Below are 21,607 nucleotides of genomic sequence, written 5' to 3'. Positions count from 1 at the left end.
ACCCACTCAGCCTCACCACTCTGGTGAGACAGCTGATTTTTCAGTGTAGTGAAAGGGCAGAGAATTGCTGGTTATTTAATTTGCCAGCACCAGATTTAGGACAGTGCAGGCAGTTCCTCTGCCCAGGGTACCAATGCAAGGGGGAACAAAATAATGACATCATGTACTTGGGGGCATGCACAGAACAGAAAGTGAGAGAGGGAAGGGTGCCAAATTTTGTCCTCGCTCAAGGCTCGGTATTACCCAAGTCCGCCCCGATGTTACTTTTTGTAGCAGCTATAGTATTTTTCAGGTGTGAGAGAAGCACTTTGCCTTAGATGCTAGAATCACTTGACTGGCCTTTGATACAAGGCACCTTGACTTAGACCAGCCCTACCATCATTGTGACAGGTGAAGAATGTACAGAAGGCTTGCCTATTGCATCTTGGCTCATTCTGTACATAGAGACAAATTTCAGTAACCTATGGGATCCCCATCAGTAGGAATGAGCTGCTTCCCCTACACACCTTCCCAGTAACAAGAGTGTAGAGTGGTTTCTGCTCTTATCATCACAGCGCCCCAAAAGAGCAGTACCATAATGCCCCTTCCCAGCTGGAATGAAAACAAAACAAAGAGCTGCAACTGAAATTATGGTTGGAGTTAAACCTGATTCCCATCTCTGACAGTTCTGGTGGGAGGTGAAATTCCCATCCCCGACAAATCGCAGTCATCAAGAACAAACCCTGGATAGCGAAAACCCCAGAAAAGGGGTACAACGTTTGCTCCATAATACAATCAAAGTGATCAACCTGTTCCGACAAGCTTCAAGCATTAACAGCTCTTTTCTGACAGCTCAAGTCACCTAGGATTTAGCTTTGTCTCCTTTCCTTTCCTTTTATTTTTTTATTAAAAAAAGAGCATTAGGAGAAAAAGAGGATGACCACAAGTAAAGGAAGATAAGGACTCCAGTACCAGGCTGGTCTAGTTAGGATGATTGAAATCCATGTTACTTTCCTTTCACCTGAATGGTTCAAGTTTGCATACATTTAAGGCATGAATTTCAGGCTGTACTTTTTGCATTTCATTGTAAGCTAATGGGGCTGCATGCCATTTCTTTGCCTCTGCACCCATAAAGATACATGCCTGCCTACTGAGGACGACACTCCATGCATCTAATAAAATGGAAACTATACCACATACAAAAATTTTAGGCTTGGATCAAGTTCAATTAAGCAAAGTCTGCCACCCTAGTCCTCCTCCCTTCAGCTATCTGTGCTCCCCAAAAAGATCAGCCACAACTTTTGGAAAGCCACTATGATAGAAATCAAGGTGCTAAGCCATTAGCGAGAGACTGACCTGTAAGTGTATGCTAGGTACGTGTGGATGCTGAGAACCACCAGTTGCTGCAGAAGTCAAAAACTTATGTACCTTATGCAGTCATCTTTCAGCATCTGTTATTATAATGATTACCGTTCCATTGAATTTTCTACGACGGTGCTCTCGAGACAAACTTGGCCAGGCCTCCCATGCATGTTAATAGATCCCATCAGCCTGCACAGTCATCTACAGTTAGATCCTACAGAGTTCACTAAGGCCGCTGAAGACTTGCACTTTCCTTTGTAGCTGGAAGCGAGCAAGCTTCCCCCAGCATTCCACTGCCAGGCCATGGGCCCTTGGAACAATGCACAATAGCCAGCAAGATAACCTTTTCCACGAAAGGAGTGGAAAACAACATCTGTTAAAACCCAAATACATGGCTTTGCTAAAAGGCCCAAAGGACTTTGGAGGTGCAGCTCTCGGTGAGTTGAGAGAGTTCAGAAAAGGAAAAGTTTAAACACAGCCATGATTGCATGCTGTGCTGTATTCTCCTCCATCAAACACACATGCACTCCAGCTCAAAGTTAATTAGGGTGGACTCCAGCCAAATCTGTTAACATGGAAGACTCAGGCCACATTTCACAATGAGCAGGTCACCTCTTCCAAGAACTTCAGAAACCATCACCCCGAAGATAAATATACTCTGGCCAAAATGAGGCTTGCATTTGTGCAGGTGGCTGCTTTGACACAGTCCAAAAAAAGTATTTGTTCAACGATCTCACCATAATTAAGCACAGTTTTGCAAAGATTATTTGCTTTCCTCTTCATAAAACAAGAAGTCCTTTGTTTACTCCCCCCATTGTGTTCCTTAGATCATGAGAGACAAGTCTAATTGTGTACAATACAATATACCACTGTAATCTGTCAAAAATGGAGAGAGGATAAAGTGGTGATCCTCAAATTGCTTTCGTCTCGTTGGCTACTCTGAAATAAGCAAGCAATTATGGAAGAGTGGTCTAAGGGATCAAGGCACTCTTTGCAGTGTTATTTCTGGAATGTGGAGTTATTTCCTCCTCACCCACTACTGTTACTAGTAGCATGTCACGTGGTATGCAAATCTAGGGGTTGATTGGCACACTGGGTGGCATGCAAATTGCATCCACTCTTGGATCAGTTTATCACAGACCACCTTGGGAGCAAATTAAGCGCAGCACAACTTGTCAAAGACTAGAAGAGCTTCAGGTCCCATGCAAGGGCCTGTGCCCTCTGGATATTGTTATATACAACTTCCACCAACCTTGACCATTGCCTTTTTTGCCTGGGTCTGATGTCCAGTTGGAGTCCAACAGCTGATGATGTGGTGTTGGGGCAGGGCTGACCCAACAGCCTGACAGCCAAGTCACTAGGGAAAAGAGGGGGCGGGTAGGCGGGCATGGTGCAAATGCACCAGCAGAGCCCATCAGACGCTCTTACTGGTCTGTCTGTTTGCACTGCACTAATCTCCCCCTGCCCCACCACTCCATCCACTATTGGCAACATCTGCACAATTAGCAACTGCAGGAACAGCTTTTAAGCAGCAAACTAAAGGCACAGGAAGCCAAGCGAGATGGGGATCTATGCCTGTGGGGCAGGGCGGCTTGAACCCTTTTGCCCCCCACATTGTGGGCCTGCTCTGGATTAGTGCCCCATATGCTTGCAATCTGCATCGTGAAGAACCTCCCACTCATTTCCATCACCAAGTCTCGGGGTGGAATGAGGTGTATCTTTCTGCACCAATTTGTCCAAGACTGACCCAGAAATGAACAGTCTTAAAGGGGATTATTAAATGATGATGAAACAAGCCCCCCCCCCCAGTCCACCCCAAACCAACTTACAGCATTTACTGAAGGAACCATACTTTTCATTAAACTCTTTCCGTAGGCTATGAAGTTTTAAAACCCTACCTATACTTGTTCAAAGCTGCATATTTTTTCTCAACTAAAGCTGACTGTGTCAACATTGCTGACTATTATAAACTAAATGCGCCTAAAATAGCAGACAAGTGTGTGGCATTTTATGGCTGAAATTGATTACATCTTGGAAGAGCGGTGCAGAGAATGGGAGACCTGGAGTTCACTGCAGTCTTCAACAAGCATTTAATTCAATATATTTATAGTGTATAGCTCTGGACAGAGCTTTAGCTGGGGAACAATAAACACCCCAGGGATGCAAAGGCAGCAGGATCCTGGCAGAGAATTTTGCATGCTTTAATTTAAGTGTTAGATCCCTAAGACTTAATGCCTATCACTCTGTGAGCACCAGAAGTATCACATGTCCCAGTTCAAGAGGATTTTAAGAGCACACGAACTAATCCAAAACTTTGAGAAAGGGGGCTGGGAATATTACATGGCGTCTATAAACTATATTAGTGATGGGAAAGAGGCTTAACTCAGCAGAAGGTCCCAGGTTCAATCCCTGGTTTCTCCAGGTAGGGCTGGGAATTTCCCCTCTCTGAAACCTGGGAGAGCTGCTGCCAGACAATACAGACAGCAAGATGGGCCAGTGGTCTGAAGGCACATGCAGACTGGGGTACGTCATACGTTTATGTAATTTGCTAAAGGAAAGCAAACTGCATCTCACTTTTTTCTCCTTTCTCCTTTTATTTCTTTACACTTAAAACAGTGTACAGAAAATGGTGTCAGGATTCAACCAGATAAAAAGCTTTGCCCTCTTTTACCTGCTGCTTATGAGCTGGCTACACTCACCTGTAGCCCAGGAGAGGCCACTCTGCATATGGTCAGAGGCACTCTCCTTCACCTCCTTGTACTTTTCAATCTGAGCTCTTAGGATCTAGAAGAGCCCTTACAAATTCTGACTCAAGTCCTCAATCTTAAATCACTGTTCAGTATGACAACTATTTAGATATAAACATTGAGAAACGAAACATTTTCACTGATATTAAAGCTCCCCTTTTTGCCATAGGTGAAAACATTTTGTTTCTGAATTGTACCAAGAATGATATTTACTAGGTACTTGTTATTTGGAAGAATGGACTGCATTCTTTCAGCACACCTGATCTCCATGGAAGATTCAACTTACACATAAAACAAACAGGAGCAGGGAATCTCAGAGTGGTGCTCAGAAACTGACATTTAATATGCATTTAGAAAACAATCTTCTTCAGAGCCCAACAATTCTCCATTTACCCAATATTTTGGACTACAACTTCAGCCTGCAGTCTGGAGGGCACCAAGTTCAAGCCCGGAATACCTTTTTTCATTACTGCACTGATAGCCCATTTCATCACACAATTTGCAGGCATGATTTTCCTCTTGTCCTGTAAGACAAGGAATGTCCGTGCTCAGATCTGCAAATCTGCATTTCTTTAGACCATATAGAAATGCTATTGTTTCTGTACTGAGTTACTATAGCCAAGCAGCTAGTCCATGGCATCCATTGCCTTCCAAGCAGGGCACCACAGGCACCACTCAGTTAAGCTGTCTAACCCTAAATCCAGCCCTGTGTAAAACAGAAACGCACCAAAACTTCTCAGGGATTTCCTTTCATTCCACTGGTGCGGCTTAATATTAAGTGTGGGGTGCACAGTGGGGAACCACTGTTCAAATCTCCACTCAGGCAAGAAGCTCCCTGGGTGACACACATCGTCTACCTCACAGGGTTGTTGTGAGGATGAAATGGAGGGAGGGGTGGAGGGAGGGAGTGAAGGGCAGCCCTGATTCCTGGAAGGGTGTGGGAGGTAAACTTAAAATCATCTAAGATTTCTATGTGCTTCTCCCACAAACTGAAGGAGAGGGAGCAGGTACCGGTAGATAAGATGCAGAAGTACATTTCGTGCCCCCCACCCCGAGAGAGAGAGAGAGAGAGAGAGAGATGCAAAAGAACGGCACTTTGCACATGCTCAAACCAAGCCTCGTTACTCATCAGCTGGATAGCGGAAACCTGCTCCAGGGCTAAGACCTTCTCAGGTGCAAAGCCACCGCTTTAATTCTACCCTCCTTCCTCCAAAAGTGGGGAGGGGGGAGTGAAATGGGGCAGCAATTAATTTCCCTCCCGAAACACACACAAATAAAACTCTGAGTGAGACACTTTGCAGAGCGTGAGAAGAGAGTATCTGGCCTCCAGATTTGGAGCGGAGTTGTTATTCCTATCCCCTACTCCGCACCCTTCCAGCCCAGCCCGGGCAGCGCCGCGCCGAGATCTGCCGGGCTACCACCGTCCTGGCTGCCAGCACGTGCAGTCGGCGACCGCACCCTCCGTCCATCTCCATAGAGGGAGGGGGCTGAGAGATGGCGAGAAGGGAAAGGCAGGCGGAAACGACACCCCCCCCCCGCACAAACACAAAAATCGGCTGGGGAAAGACGGCCGAAACTTTTGAGGCGCCCCAGTCTAGAATCGCACGGCTACGTGACAGCCAGGCAGGCTTGGAAAAGGAGGGCGGAGGTGGGGGGGGGAGGTCTCTTCTCTTCCCCCGAGGCAGATTTCCAGCACAAGACACCGCAATAGTCCAGAGGAGGTGATGGACGGGAGAGAGAGAAAGAGAAAAGCAGCCGCTCGGCCGGCCGGCGACTTACCCTGGGGCTCATCCGCCCCCATGGTGGCCTCGGTGCGCTCTGCACTCGGGACGGAGCCCCGCAAGGAGGGAGCGGTGCGGAGGGAGCAGGCCGGGTGGGGAGAGAGAGAGAGAGAGAGAGAGAGAGAGAGAGAGAGAGAGAGAGAGATGCCTCGCCCCCCTTCCCTTCCCTTCCCTTCCTCTCCTCTCCAGCGCTCGGCTGGCTTTGAAGGGAGCGAGCAGCTCTCCCTGCAAGTTCTGCAAGCCGCCTCCGCCTCCGCCTCCTCCTTCCTGAACACCTTGTGGGCTTCCTTAAGTTCGCTTCGGCTTGAAAAAGGAAAGCAGCCTCTTTGGCAAACCCACAGAACCGGGCGGTAGCATTCTCTCAGCGCACTGTTTGTCAACACACACAGAGAGAGCCACAAAGACATCACCGTGGCTTTTAAACAAAAAACAAAACACACCATGAAATCTTTGGAAAGTTGCATCCTTGTTGTTTAGCAGGGATAAGACACATAAACTTTCGGTGACAGCTTGGTCAGGTTTTTGGTGGTCCAGCTAGAGGTGAGGAACATATTTCAATTCGAGAGCAGCACTGTCTTCTTCTGGGTAACTTTCCTGCCGGCCACAAGCTGGCGGTCAGCGGGGCCAGAGGCACACTTGTACATTTACACATGTAAATTTTACCTCTGTACAGCAGTCTAGTTTCTAGACATGCTCACACACCCCTCTCATCCCTCCATACCCACGAGCATCCTCAGAAAGGACACACAATCTTCTTATGACTACACTTAGAGCTCACCTTTCCTCCAAGGAGCTGCTCTAGGTGGCATGCATAGTTCTCTTCCTCCCCATTTTATCCTCACAACAATCCTGTGGGGTAAGGCTAGGCTGAAAGTCTGTGACAGCTCCAAGGTCCCCAACATGGCTGGGATTTGAACCCTGGTCTGCCAGGTCCTGACCTAGTCCAACACTCTAACCTGTACACCACACTGGCTCTAAACGTAAAGCAAAATTAAGGCAAATTTGGAAGGACCTGTTGAGATGGAACAACTGTAATCCCAAGCCTATGCAGGTTAGCGTTGCACCAGTAGGGGGAAAGTTCTATAGAACACAGTGGGAATTACTTCTGAGCAAGACGCCAAAGGGAGGACCATGACTCAGTGGTGCAGGCTACAGTGCATTATGTTCAATCCATTACATCTCTGGGGAGGACTGGGAGAGAGACCCCCATCTGAAACCCTGGAGAGCCACTGCTAGGGTACTAAACTGGAAGGACCAACAATCTCACTCAATCTCAGGCAGCTTCCAATGCCACCAAGCAAAGGAGTGTGCAGCAAAAGAACTTTTGATAATATCAGTAAACTTCCTCAGGGACTTCTCCCACTTCTCTAGAACAGAGATTCTCAGGCCATGTGCCGTAAGAGCCTCCCTCCCACACCTCTTTCAGGACACAGCTTGAGAATCCTTGTTCCAAAAAGCATGCCACGAAAAATTAAGGCAACCCACCCTGGTGCTTGAAATATTCACGCTGCACAGCGCTTGTGCTTCTTTTGCCTCTATATGGGCCACAATATCATCCCAAAAGAGGCAGGAAGAGGCAGGACTCTGGATGATGAGTCACAAAAACAAACTTGAAAGTCTCACTATCACCTCATTTACTTGCCACAGCAAGGGGAGCCTGTTGATTACCAGGTACTTCAGCAGATGAAGTCACTCTTGCTTAGGGAGGGAAATCCTGGGGCTGTTCCTCCCCACCCCTTGGTTTTAATGCTATATGAAGATACCATGACCATGTAACCATTGACATGGTAAACCTGTGCCCAGGTTGTACCACTTCAGATGCTTAAAGCATCTGGATGGCCACTGTTGAAAAGAGAAATGGACCGCTCCATCCCTTCCTACTGTGGTCGCATGTTTCCCCATATCTTTTAATATCCTGCTTATTATGGATTCATTTCCTATGAATGGAGTCTCTACCTTCCACCTTGCACTTGTCTTATCTATGCAGAGCAAGAACCATGTTCTTCAGGGTCCCTGTCAGCTCAGGCATACTGACTTTGCTTCATTCAAAATGCATAGAAGAGTTATTTGTTCAAGAAGAAAGCATAATACTTGTACCAGGAGAGGAATACAGGCATCCACAGGAATTATTGTCACTGTGGGGCGGGAGGCAAAGAAAAACACTGAAAGGAGGGAGCAAGCTTTTTTTCCCCCCTCAAAGAATAACACCTGTACATTTTGTTGCATATCTCAGGTTCTAAAAATGCAATTAACTTACTCATTCTGAAAAATGAAGGCTGGGAATCTGGGGGTTAGGGTTCATCTGGAAGGTCAAACATGTTGGGCGTTAATATAAAGCATTACATTTTTTAGACTGATTCGTTTTTTTGTCATTTAACAAGAGTGTGACACAGAAAATTATTAGGTGAAACTTTCCCCACCATGCCAGGTGATGTTTGGGCCTCCTAACAACTCTCAGCATCCTTTAAAAGCAACAGTTTCCTGAATTCTTTGAGGGGAAGCGATGACTGTTTCAGTAGTATAAGAGGGTTTTAAATGTCATGTGTGAATGTGACAATAACAAAGAAGGTTAGCAAACCTTCCCGGCAAGCAGAAGAACGGGAGAAGGGGCAAAGCTGTCTGTGGAAAAATGGGAAGGACGGCCATTATTTACTCTTACAAGGGGAGCTAAAATCTAAGATTATTCTCTAATAAAGGAATGCTCTGGAGAATGGCAGCAGTGGCCTATTGCGGGAAAAACACACCACTTTGCTTATGCATGGGAGCTTCAGTCTGTGCTTTTTATGGTGTGAGATGATGAGAGATTAAACTATATCTCCCCTTCACATTGTGTCCCCTTATCACATATTACTTTTGATGAGTCATGTTGTGGTAAGTGAAGTGGTGTGTCTGTTGAAAACCAAGATGGGTGATACTGTTGTCTTCAGTGGGCTCAAGGTCTGGCTGCAAGTGATTATTCCCCCAAAGCACAGGCACCTAGATTGGCAGATGTTGCCCCATCCTCAGCTTTGCTTGACCAGGGTCGGTGATTTTCCTCTGCCTTTAGAAGACAGAACCCACTCCCTATTTCTTCCCGTCCTTTACATCTCATGTGTGTTTTAGATTATGATACCGTAGGTCACATGCATTCCATACATTTGCAGCAACATTATACTGCTTTAACAGCCATGCTTTCCCCCAAAGAAATCTGGGTACCACAGTTTGCTGAGGGTGCAACCCTACACGTGTCTACTTGTAAGTAAGTCTCACTGAGCTCAATGAGGCTTACTCCCAAGGAAGTAGGTGTGGGATTGCAGCCTCAATGACACGAGCAGACTTTAGCAGCTGCCAGCTGGTTTCACTTTGCAGAAGTTAATATGTGTGTTAATTTTTCATTCAAAACTCTCTCTCTTTTTTACACAGTTTTCTCTAAAGCCCTTGAGGCCTGGTTTGCATTTCAGAGCATATCTCGAAACTGCCAAATACCTGAAGGCGACCATAACTAACTCATCACATATGCAGATTAAATGTGCAGCTCTGTTTCTCCTCTTATCCTACACAGAAGATCTTAAAGCTGCAATATATTACATGTTCAACAGGCGCTATTCAAAAACAAAGTCACAATTAGCCTTCCCAGGGAAAAATGCCCCAGGGTGGCTAGCCACCTGTTTAGAAAAAATATGCACCCCTGTATTTTATCTAAAGCAGAGGAGCACCCAGTGCTTTACCACAACAATCTGGAAAGAGTTGCCTCTTTTTTTTTTTTTTACTAGCTCTTTGCTTCCTTTTTCACAGCATTTTTGACCTTGGTCATGTGGTGATTAAATTTCTTAACAGTTTTAACAGCTTCCTAAACATTCTTTCGCATGAAGAACAGGAGGGCTTGTGGGAGGCAAGGAAGGAAGCCAAGCAAGCAATCCTTTTTGCCAATGTGCTCCTTGACATATCACACAGGCTTATTCACTGTACCTCACACATGATGCTAGCAGGTGCAGTCCTCAGGTCATCTACTCCAGAGCAGCCTATGAATCTCTTTCGTAATCCTAGAAGGAATACTGGTTTGGCCTAGGACAAAGGCTGTAATTCTATGCATAAAACAGTGAGATAAACATAGGAAGTGTTTGGATGCAGCACTAAACCACAATTGTGCAATGTGAGCAAGTCTAGCCTTCTTCTGGTCACACATGGCCAAGAAGAGGAGTTGGGAAGCTTTTGTTAAAACACACACACACAATTTGTATTGTTTTTTAAACAAATGTAAGAGCCATGAAACACTTGTCCAGCAGTACATCTAATGGTGTTTGTTCTATCCAAGGCCGTTAGACATAAACTCACACTTTTGCTTCAACTTTTAGCTAACAACATCCTTTCCTTCACCTCACGGCTCCCCACACCCGATCGAACATTGTATAGGAGGGTCTCCTGAGCCTCCAGATTTTTTTGGGGGGGGAGGGGATATGCGGCTGTAGCATGGAAGACAGGGCAGGAAACTCCTTCTAAAATAGGTACAGTATCCTACTTTCCACGCAAATTAGAAGATAATCTGTAGCTATAGAAGGGCAGCAAACACATAGACAAACACATCCCTTAACTGATAGGGCATCAGACTTCAATTCAAATCCCATAGAGAGATAAAGCAGAACTGGTGCTGTTGTTACTTCTCTTCACCTCTGTGCTAATCCAAAGAAAGCATGACATCTGAGATAATACAGAGGCAAAGAGCATACTTATTTACTCTATACATTTGGCTGCCAGATAAATGGATGATCTATCTCTCTGCCCTTTATGAATCTTATCAAATGGTCATTAATTTGTTCTTGCTTCATCTCAGCTGCTCCCTAAGCTTCTTTGGGGAGTCTTTCTTGAGACTACCTAAACAAGGGGATGGGTAATTAAGATAAGCTTTGCAAATGCTGACCTGCTAGATCAAAGAGGGGTTCAGGGAAAGTACTCAGGCCCACCATACATCAGTAAAGATGGAACAGATAACTTGAAGAAGAGGTCAATTGCAAGTCAATTACATATGCTTAGGATTGTTTTCTGAATTAAACAAAATATATGAGTTGTCCTCTTTTTGCAGTCAGGAAGTAGAGAATTCCTAAGAAGGGATGAGCCAAAAAAGATCCTTGCTAATAAGTCAACAAAAGCTACAAGGCTACAAAATTGTTCCTGACCTGCCTGCCCATAATAAATTCGTACCTCTGTTAGGGAGCAATCCTAAATACAGGCAACTCCCCATTTACACGGGGGTTACATTCAGAGGTATCACACATTTAAGTGAAGTCATGTATCTTGGGAGCACCACTGAAAAAGCCTGCAAGCACGCAATCGCTCCCTCCAAACCTTGTTGCTCAAACTCGAACTCTCCACAGGCCTCAAAGGTCAGTGCAAGGGCTCCTGGGATTTCACTTGCAAAGGCTCGTGGAATTGCTAGATGCTGTTTGTGTGCAATTTTTCCAATTTTCACACTCTTTTACAGGCATTTTCACCCCTTTTTGTTTGCGGTGATGCACTGTTGCCCATGTCTTGCCCATGTACATAAATGGGTAGTTGCCTGTATGGGAAGCCAGCATAAGTTACGCTTCCTTAAGTTTAGCCAGCATAAAGTAACCCAGATCCAAACCCCATTCAGGAGTGAGGCTACTGCCAGCTGAGCCAGCCTAAGCTTTGCAAAGGGGAAATAACCCTTTGAAATAGAGTTGAATTACACCACCTGCCAACCTAGCAGTTCGAAAGCATGTCAAAGTGCAAGTAGATAAATAGGTACCGCTCCGGCGGGAAGGTAAACGGCATTTCCGTGCGCTGCTCTGGTTCACCAGAAGCGGCTTATTCATGCTGGCCACATGACCTGGAAGCTGTATGCCAGGTCCCTTGGCCAGTAAAGCGAGATGAGCGCCACAACCACAGAGTCATCCGCGACTGGACCTAACGATCAGGGGTCCCTTTACCTTTACCGTTTCACGGGCACAAGTTCTGCCAGGTTGCCAGGTCACATGAATAAGCTGAAGAAAGTTAAGATCCAGCATTTGCCCATCCCCACCTTCAACCACCCATTTTCCAGGCTTACACTAGGGTAAGTTCCAGTGTAGCAGGAACCCCCCACCCCAATCATTCTGTTTGTACAAACTTCACACACACTCACACTCACACACTACATACGCCACATGTGAGGGTTTGATTAGCTGCTTGTGCGTGAAAACGTGCTCCCTCAGAGTTTGTGCGCCCCCACAAACCTCCGTGTGTGACGGAGCTCCTCAGACATGTCTGCTCTAGTCACTAGTAGAGTCCGACAGTGGCTGTCTGCGGAAGCGTTTCCAGCAAAGAAGTTCCTTAACGGAAACGCGTCTCCTGGACTCACGGCGTGACAGTTTCCTGCGAGGTATGGGTCTCCCTATGGGAGACTCCGATACCTCACCACTGTTCTCGCTGGAAGCCTCCCTGAGCCCTCCCTCCTGCTCGCATTCCCTCAGAGACCCACTCCTCCCCCTGCTGGTCCCTGCTTCAGCAGTTGAGTCTCTTTCATCCTGCCTGAGTCCCTCCACCACCTGATGCTCTGATGGCAGTTCCCTGACATCCACCTCCCCTCCAGGGCCCCCCTCACCCCCTCCCAATTCCTCCCCCCTGGGAGGTGAAGGGCTAAAACCCCGAAACGAATCTTCCTCATCTTCTGACGTCTCGAACAATTCTCTCCATCGATCGTCGTCCTGGCCAGCTGAATCCTCCTCCTCTTCAGAATCTGGGAACCCCTCCAACTCCTCTTCCTCGTCGGTGGTGGCAAAGTATTCCCTTCGGAACCTCGCTACAGGCTGAGGTTTACGTGGGAACCTCTGATGAAAAGTCTCTATTAAAACCTCGTCATTGACATCCTCTGCCCTAACCCAGGTGTTTTCCGACTCCGGTTCCCCTTCCCACATTACCAAATACTCTACTTGATCTCCCTTCCACCTGGAATCGAGGATCTCCGCTACATGGTAGCTGTGTTCCTTCTCCTCCATTGCTGGTCCCCTAGTGACCCTCCCCTCACTGTCTCCTCTATACGGTGACAGCAACGACCTGTGAAAAACTGGGTGCAGCTTCATGTGGTTCGGTAACCGGAGCCTGAAAGCCACTGGATTGACCTGCTGTATGACTTCAAACGGACCCAGCCTTTTGGGTCTTAATTTCTTACAACCTCCTTTGAATGGCAACCCTTGGGTTGACAGCCACACCTGGTCCCCCACCCTGATGCTTTCACCTTCCCTTCTGTTTTTGTCTGCTTGCCTCTTATATTCCTCCTTAGCCCTGTTTAAGTTGAGTTGGAGCTGGCGATGGATCGCTTCCATTTCTTCCACGAACTGTTCCGCAGCTGGAACGCTCCAGTTCTCCCCCTCCCCCCCTGGGAAGGCTCTGGGATGGCACCCGTGATTAGCCAAAAAGGGGCTCATCCCCGTGGACACGTTCTCTGCATTGTTGTAGGCAAATTCTGCCAACGCCAGCTTCTCCACCCAATCATTCTCTCTGTCATTAACATAACACCTCAAATATTGTTGGAGAACCCCATTTGCTCTTTCCGCCTGCCCGTTGGTTTCAGGATGACGGGCCGTCGAGAAATTAACCTCTACATGCAGTAAGCTCATGAGCTTCCTCCAGAACCTGGAAGTAAATTGTTTCCCTCGGTCTGAAACCACCCTCAAGGGGGCGCCATGCAACCTAAACACATTCTCTACAAACAATTTGGCGGTTTCTTCTGCTGTAACCGCATGTGAGCAGGCTATGAAGTGGGCCATTTTAGTTAACAGGTCTACTACAACCATGATGGCTGTTTTCCCTCTAGACCTTGGCAGATCAGTCATGAAATCTATTGCCACTGCTTCCCACGGTCTCTCAGGTGTGGGCAGTGGTTCTAATAAACCAGCCGGCGCCTGCCTCTCCCCCTTGGCTCTTTGGCATTGTTCACACCCTCTCACATACTCCCGCACATCTTCCCTGACCTTGGGCCACCAAAATTCCCTGGTAACCAGCCACATGGTTTTGTGTTGCCCAAAGTGCCCTGCTGTGGGGCTATCGTGCAGCTGCTTGAGTACTTTCTCCCTCAATTCCCCTTCAGGTATATATAACGCTCCCTTATAATACAATGCCCCATTTCTCTCCTCAAAACCACCGGGTTTGTCTTCCTCCCCTCTGAGATCCCTGAGTTTCCCCTGGGCGTATGCATCCTGCACCGTACCCTCTACCAATTCCCTTTGCCCCACCAAAGTCGCCCCACACACCCAGCGGTCCTCTGGAATGATATGGGTTTCTTCGGGTGCTCCCTCCCCCTCCAAATATTCAGGTTTGCGTGAGAGAGCGTCCGCCCTAACATTCTCTGGGCCTGGCACATAACAAATCTCAAAGTTAAATTTGGAGAACTCTTGGGCCCATCTCAACTGCCTTTGGTTGAGCACTCGCGCCGTTCTCCAGTACTCTAGATTTTTATGGTCCGTGCACACTTGCACTTTATGTTGTGCACCAACTAGCAGATGCCTCCATCTCCGGAACGCCTCATGAATAGCAAGCAGTTCTCGGTCGTACACCGTGTAGTTCCTCTCGGATTTGTTCAGCTTCCGCGAGAAGAAGGCACACGGACGCCACTCCGACTCCTCCTTCCCCGGCTGCAGAAGAAGCACCGCCCCTATGGCTCTGTCAGATGCGTCTGTTTCAACCCTTAGCTTCTTTCGTAAATCCACATGCAGAAGTTGTTCTTCAGAGGCGAAAGCCCTTTTCAGTTCCTCAAACGCTCGCTCCGCCTCCGCCGTCCATACAAACTTCTTCTTACTGCTGAGACAGTCAGTGATGGGCGCCGTCAGATGGGCGAAGTTGCGGATGAACTTACGATAAAAGTTTCCAAACCCTAGGAACCTCTGCACATCCTTCTTGGTTTTGGGTGTTTTCCATTCCAGCACTGCCTGTACCTTGCCGGGATCCATGGCCAATCCCTTGTCTGACAGGCGGTACCCCAGGAATTCCACCTCCTTGGTATGGAACCGACACTTCTCCAGTTTGACCCACAGCCTGTTGGCTTGCAGTCTGCTCAACACTTCTCTGACGTCTCTCACATGTTGCTCCTCATTCTCAGAATACACCAACACATCATCTAGAAAGGCAACGCAATTCTTGTAGAGCAAAGGGCCCAGCACGTGGTTCATAAAAGATTGAAAACACGCGGAGCCTGCTTGTAATCCAAATGGCATAACGAGGTATTCAAACGCCCCCAAAGGGGTAAACATGGTGGTTTTCCATTCATCCCCTTTCCTTATGCGTATCAGGTTGTACGCCCCCCTTAGATCCAGCTTTGTGAAAATCTTTCCCTTCCTCACCATGGTCAAAATATCATCAATTCTGGGCATAGGGAACGCCACCGGTTCAGTCACTGCATTCAGCCGCCTAAAATCACATACAAGTCTCGGCTTGTCCGCATTTTTTTTGTCCACAAAGAACACTGGGCTCCCCCCTGCTGCTTTGGACTCTCTGATAAAGCCTCTCTTCAGGTTCTTGTCAATGAACCCTCGCAACTCCTGCATTTCCCTGTCTGACATGGCATACAACTTGCCCACGGGAAGCTGTGCTCCAGGGAGTAAATTGATCTGACAATCAAAGGGTCTATGAGGTGGTAGTTGGTCAGCTTCCTTCTCGCTGAACACGTCGCTGAGATCTGCATACTGTGGTGGTACCTTCACCTTCCCCATTACTTCAGTCCCTGCTAGGGTGGCTTGGGCCCCTACTGAACCCTTCTCCCCTTTGCAGTGTTCTAGGCAATGTGCTGAACCAAAGGACACCACTCTTTGATGCCAGCCAACCAGCGGATCATGTAGAGCTAGCCAGCTCATTCCCAAAATAATGGGAGCGCCTCCCAGGGTGGCCACATTAAACGCTATCAGTTCTGTGTGCCTTGCCACCCTCATTATCATTGGGACAGTCTGCAAGCGGACTCCTCCTCCCAACAACTCCCTGCCATCAATCGTGGTCACCTGCAGGGGGTTGCTTAAAGGGATGGTCTGTATCTGGTGTTCAGCAGCAAACTCCTTGCTCATAAAATTGCAGGAGCTGCCTGAGTCCAATAGCGCCTTTATTTTTAGGGGATGCCCATTCTGCAGCTCTAGCGACACTTCAATCACTAGAGCAGGTCGAGGAGCTTCTGGCACGGGCACCTTCACTGCTCTTTGGCCTGGCTGCAGTGCCCCAATTGTGGCAACCAGGCGTTGGCTTTTACCTGCTCCGCTCCCCCTTCTTCTCCCCCCTCAACAGCTCCCACCATCCCTTGCCATTCCTTCCTCTGGGGGCAGACTCTGGCAAAGTGGCCTGGCTGTTGGCAGAGATAGCATTTCCGGGGGCCCTTTCCCTCCTTCTTAGCTCCCTCGCTGGTTTTTGAAAATGCGCGCGCGCGCGCTGTTCCGATTTCCATCGGCTCTGCCGGCGGGAAAGCTGGCTCAGGAATGTCTGGAATGCGGAACTCCTTCCAACGTTCCCCTCTCCCTTCCCGCCTCTCCAAGGCTCTTGCCTCCTGCCGCGCTCCTATGGTCAGCGCAGATTTGGTCAGCTGATCCATAGACTCCGCCCTGGGGCTCCGTGCCAGCTCGTCTTTCACCCCCGAAGAAAGACCTTCTTCAAATAGCATTTGAACGGGTGCCGCCGATAAATTCCAACTCAGTCTGTGAATCAGCATGGTAAACTCAGTCCAATATTCACGGACAGATCGACTCCCCTGCTTACAAGCCATTAGCTGTCTGCGCACCACCCCTTCCTCAATATCGCTGGAAAACATGATATCCATTGCACGAAAGAACTTCATTGTGTCCTTTAGTATGTCATTGTGCGTTGCCATTAGGGGTCGAACCCAGTCTCTAGCCCCTTTCTCAAGATGCCCAATTACAAAAGCAACTCGCGATTCCTCATCAGGGAACTCATCGAACTGCACATTAAGGGCATATTGCATCTCTGTCCTAAAAGCATGGTAGTCCTTGGGGTCCCCCCCAAATTTCTGCACCAATCCTGGTACCTTTCTGGGGAATTGAGTGGCTCTCCCCTTCTTGTCTGCATCCTGAGCCCTTCTCTCCTCCAGCCTCGCCGTCTGCAGGGCCAGTTGAACCTCCAACGCTCGGTATCTATCTTCCAAGCTTGGACCAGCTCCAGCCCCTGCTCCTCCGGTTCCGGTTGGTTCGCTCATGATGCCTTCTCTTGCACAGGCAGCGTACAAAGACTGTCGGACTGCTGTGAGGGTTTGATTAGCTGCTTGTGCGTGAAAACGTGCTCCCTCAGAGTTTGTGCGCCCCCACAAACCTCCGTGTGTGACGGAGCTCCTCAGACATGTCTGCTCTAGTCACTAGTAGAGTCCGACAGTGGCTGTCTGCGGAAGCGTTTCCAGCAAAGAAGTTCCTTAACGGAAACGCGTCTCCTGGACTCACGGCGTGACAGTTTCCTGCGAGGTATGGGTCTCCCTATGGGAGACTCCGATACCTCACCACTGTTCTCGCTGGAAGCCTCCCTGAGCCCTCCCTCCTGCTCGCATTCCCTCAGAGACCCACTCCTCCCCCTGCTGGTCCCTGCTTCAGCAGTTGAGTCTCTTTCATCCTGCCTGAGTCCCTCCACCACCTGATGCTCTGATGGCAGTTCCCTGACACCACATTTCTGTTATAAATTCATAGAAAATCAACCATACATCGGATTTGCACTGTTCCATTTTTTACTCCATGTGACAAGGACTATCAAAGGGGGGTGCTTGGTTTCTGGTCAGCCATAATCCCTTCACCATCCCAGCACATCCACAGGAGCCCTGCCCAGTTGCTATGTCAACCCTGATAATCCCAGACAGAAGACAATCAAAATCACAAAGAACAGTGGATTCACCACAGGCTGAAACAAAGGACAATGATCAGATCTTCCCTCTGGGGGCAGGAAACTGCAAACTCTCCTTTGTCTCCTGGAAAGTACTCATGGGGAGGGGGAAAGGAGGAACCAGCCAGGTGACAGGACACTCAGGTTACCACCACAACTCCTCCCTCAACCCCTCCTTTCTGTAATGTATGCATGATGTCAACCCTTTCTGTAACGTATGCATGATGTTTCTGGGGGTGGGCTTGACCTAGAGGAGGGGAATTTCAAAAGTTTTTATAAGGTCTTGCAGCCCATTGTTCTGGGTCTTTCCTCTCTCCTGCAAGTGAAGGGAATACCCTGTTGCAACAGTTCAATAAAGGCCAAGCCTACAGGCTGCTGTTTTGCTCCAAGTTATCCTGGTTGGTGTCTTTGTTTTGTCCAAGAGAGCCCTCGGATTTTTCCGTTAACAGTAGCAGCTGGAAGACCACAGGTTCCCCCACCCTGCCCTAGATCAATAAATTCTAGCATGGTTGAAGTACAGGCAAAGGACTGTGTGTGATTACTATAGACAACTCAACTGCTTTTGCGCTTGATGCTCAGTTAGTAGTTTGAGCTTGGATAATGTTATGTGGCATTCAAGAGGGCTGCCAGTTTTACTGAACTCTGCCTAAGTCAGAGACTTTCTCAGTACATTGACTAGGGGAGAAACAAATAATTTCCCTTTATGTGAGCCTCACAAAGGAATGAATGGTTGAGAAATTCATGCAGGGAATTCGTTTGTTCTACTGGCCATGCCTCTCAGCTAGAACTTGACTATCTGTTTGGGTGATCTGACAGAAATCTTTCAAATGAGTTCAAACTGTAGCAGGAACCCCCCCACCCCAATCATTCTGTTTGCACAAACTTCACACACACTCACACTCACACACTACATACGCCACATTTCTGTTATAAATTCATAGAAAATCAACCATACATCGGATTTGCACTGTTCCATTTTTTACTCCATGTGACAAGAACTATCAAAGGGGGGTGCTTGGTTTCTGGTCAGCCATAATCTCTTCAGCATCCCAGCACATCCACAGGAGCCCTGCCCAGTTGCTATGTCAACCCTGATAATCCCAGACAGAAGACAATCAAAATCACAAAGAACAGTGGATTCACCACAGGCTGAAACAAAGGACAATGATCAGATCTTCCCTCTGGGGGCAGGAAACTGCAAACTCCCCATTGTCACCTGGAAAGTACTCATGGGGAGGGGGAAAGGAGGAACCAGCCAGGTGACAGGACACTCAGGTTACCACCACAACTCCTCCCTCAACCCCTCCTTTCTGTAATGTATGCATGATGTCAACCCTTTCTGTAACGTATGCATGATGTCAACCCCTCCTTTCTGTAATGTATGCATGATGTTTCTGGGGGTGGGCTTGACCTAGAGGAGGGGAATTTCAAAAGTTTTTATAAGGTCTTGCAGCCCATTGTTCTGGGTCTTTCCTCTCTCCTGCAAGTGAGGGGAACACCCTGATGCATCAGTTCAATAAAGGCCAAGCCTACAGGCTGCTGTTTTGCTCCAAGTTATCCTGGTTGGTGTCTTTGTTTTGTCCAAGAGAGCCCTCGGATTTTTCCGTTAACAGTATGCTGCCATATGAGAACTGCCAGGTTTCTCTGACCATATGATAAAGCAGTTAGAGGTCCACAAAACAGTGACTCTTGCACTTTTCAAAGTTTTGCCTCTGGTGAGACCCTCTGTGAACAATGTGCTTTATTCATTAGGTCATGCAGTCTGGGGATCTTTCAGTGCAGCCTCCATAAATGCACTCCAGACTCGAGAAAAAGCCTGGGTCATTACGCAGCTCAGGGCTCATTCACACATGCAGTTCTTTCATTAGATCTGCCATCACTAGATTACTCAACACTCAAGCCTGGGTCCTACGTGAATACTCTACATTTGTGGCGAATGTGTGAGCTGACTGTCAGAAGATGTGAGGAGATTAAAAAGCAACTAACAGAACCTTTGTTAGAACCTCAATACCAATTCATATAGATGTGCAGAGGAGGTGGCCAAGATGATAAAGGGTCTGGAAACCAAACCTTATGAGGAACGGTTGAGGGAGTTGGGTATGTTTTGCCTGGAGAAGAGAAGACAAAGAGATTATATGATATGGAAAGAAGATAAAAGTCCCGACCAGAGAAGAATGGTAGATTAAGTTGATGGATTATGCTGAAATGGCAAAAATGACTGGAAGAATCAGAAATCAGGAAGACCAAAATTTTAATAAAGAATGGGGGAAATTTATAATTTATCTTAAAAACCATTGTAAACAGTTAAAATTGTTAGTAGGAATGGAATAACACTTGTAGTTTAGTGGTGGACTTTGGATATAATGAAGATGTAAAAGATTTGGATTATTATAAAAGATGCAGGAGGAAATGATTAATAATAGGACCCACAAAGGGGAGGAGAGAAGTCCAGGAGATTGTACGGAATCTTCTCTTTATGTTGTATGTTGGACATGTGATTATAAAACTGTAATCTGGAAAACAAATAAATAAACTTATTTCAAAAAAGAAAGCCCCCCCCCTCAAAGAGATCAATGATAGTCATCTTCAAATATATGAAGGGCTGTCACATGGAAGGAGGAGCAAGATTGTTTTCTGTTACTCCAGAGGACCCAAAGTGATGGATTCAAACTGCAAGAAAGTAGACTCTGACTAAACATCAGGAATAAGAGCAGGTTGACAGTGGAACAGTCTACCTCAGAAGGTGGTGGACTCTCCTTCATTGGAGAGACTGGATGGCCATTGGACAGGCATTCTTTAGTTGTGATTCCTGCATTGCAGGGGGGTTGGATTAAATGCCCCTTGGGGTCCCTTCAATGGTATGATTCTATGAAATGGTGGGTGGGCACATTTCAGAAACCGCATCATTTCCATTTAGAATCAACCTGTCCTTAGGACAGTGCAGTTGCAGCTTAATGAACAATGTGAGCATGAGCTTGGGAGGGAAGGAAATTATCCCCTATCTTGTGTAGTCATGCTCAGGCCTATCACCTTCTTTTGCAGCCAGCATATAAATGTGTGTCCTTGCTTTAAAATATGCACATGCATGCAAACAACAGGGAAACGGAATAATGAGTAGAATGACAAAGAGCAGTGTTGAAGATTAAAGAGCCTTGTGGTCCTCTGTACTTGTTATACAGTTTATTTCCTGCAGCCGGCTGCTGTACTACTGTGGTATTACCATCCCTGTTTCTAAGGGACCATCATTCCTCCTAAAATTACCAGGAGCTGTGGAGCCAGCAATCTCGCTCTGGAGAGCAAATGCATCTTAGTGTCCAAGTGAACAAAGTCCAAGTAGCAATTTTCTTGGAGATCTAAGGACATAAATCTGGCACCAGTTGGAAGCAAGAAAGTGAGGCACATTGTAAAAAGAATAATAATTACGGTACATTTTTAAAATTCTGTCTTTTGTTTGCAATAATTACAGCAGTGATCTGCTACTTTCCCCTGTTTTGTTGAGTTCAAAGCCTTTGAGTTTGGAACAGTTGCCTGGGTAGATAAATAATACAGAGCCTGCGTTCAACAAGGAGGGGCACCCTAACCAGCAGCTGGCTGGCAATGGCCTACTTTTGCAAATCTAGAGGGAGATGTGGAAACAGTGCACCCCAGGATATGTCTGGTTAAAATGGCTCTGCAGAAACCCATGAGCAGCCAAACAGATGAAAGAAGGAACTGAGTAATAAGGCTGCAGTCCTAACTCTGCTTGCCTGGGAGTAAGACACGTTGAATTCAGTAGGAGTTACTTCTGAGTAGACATGGATAGGATTGCACTGTAAGCCAGCAGCACTCAATGGAGAGAAGACAGTTGTGCATTTGGGCTAAACTGAAAGTTTTTAGCTGGGAATTTAAGTTGATTGCAAACAGCATCTT

General features: G+C 47.2%; 1 protein-coding gene and 1 long non-coding RNA gene across 4 annotated transcripts in view; one reads left to right on the top strand and one right to left on the bottom strand.

Moving 5' to 3' along the window:
• The window catches only part of LOC308569900, a 618,054-nt gene that overhangs the window by 156,493 nt on the left and 439,954 nt on the right, over nt 1-21,607 (top strand). The window lies entirely within an intron of this gene.
• JCAD (junctional cadherin 5 associated) overlaps nt 1-21,607 on the bottom strand; it is a 76,646-nt gene that overhangs the window by 28,280 nt on the left and 26,759 nt on the right. Inside the window, exon 1 of one of the 3 annotated variants that reach the window (XM_081164090.1) lies at nt 5,868-6,000. The exons of the other annotated variants lie outside the window; for them this stretch is intronic. The gene's annotated coding sequence lies outside the window, so the exon portion shown is untranslated. Of the gene's footprint in view, nt 1-5,867; nt 6,001-21,607 lie in introns of those variants that run through there. 3 annotated transcript variants of the gene reach the window in all.

This window comes from Podarcis bocagei (assembly GCF_964188305.1).
Source record: "Podarcis bocagei genome assembly, chromosome: 12".
NCBI lineage: Eukaryota > Metazoa > Chordata > Lepidosauria > Squamata > Lacertidae > Podarcis > Podarcis bocagei.
This window is presented reverse-complemented; position numbering and strand designations above follow the sequence as displayed.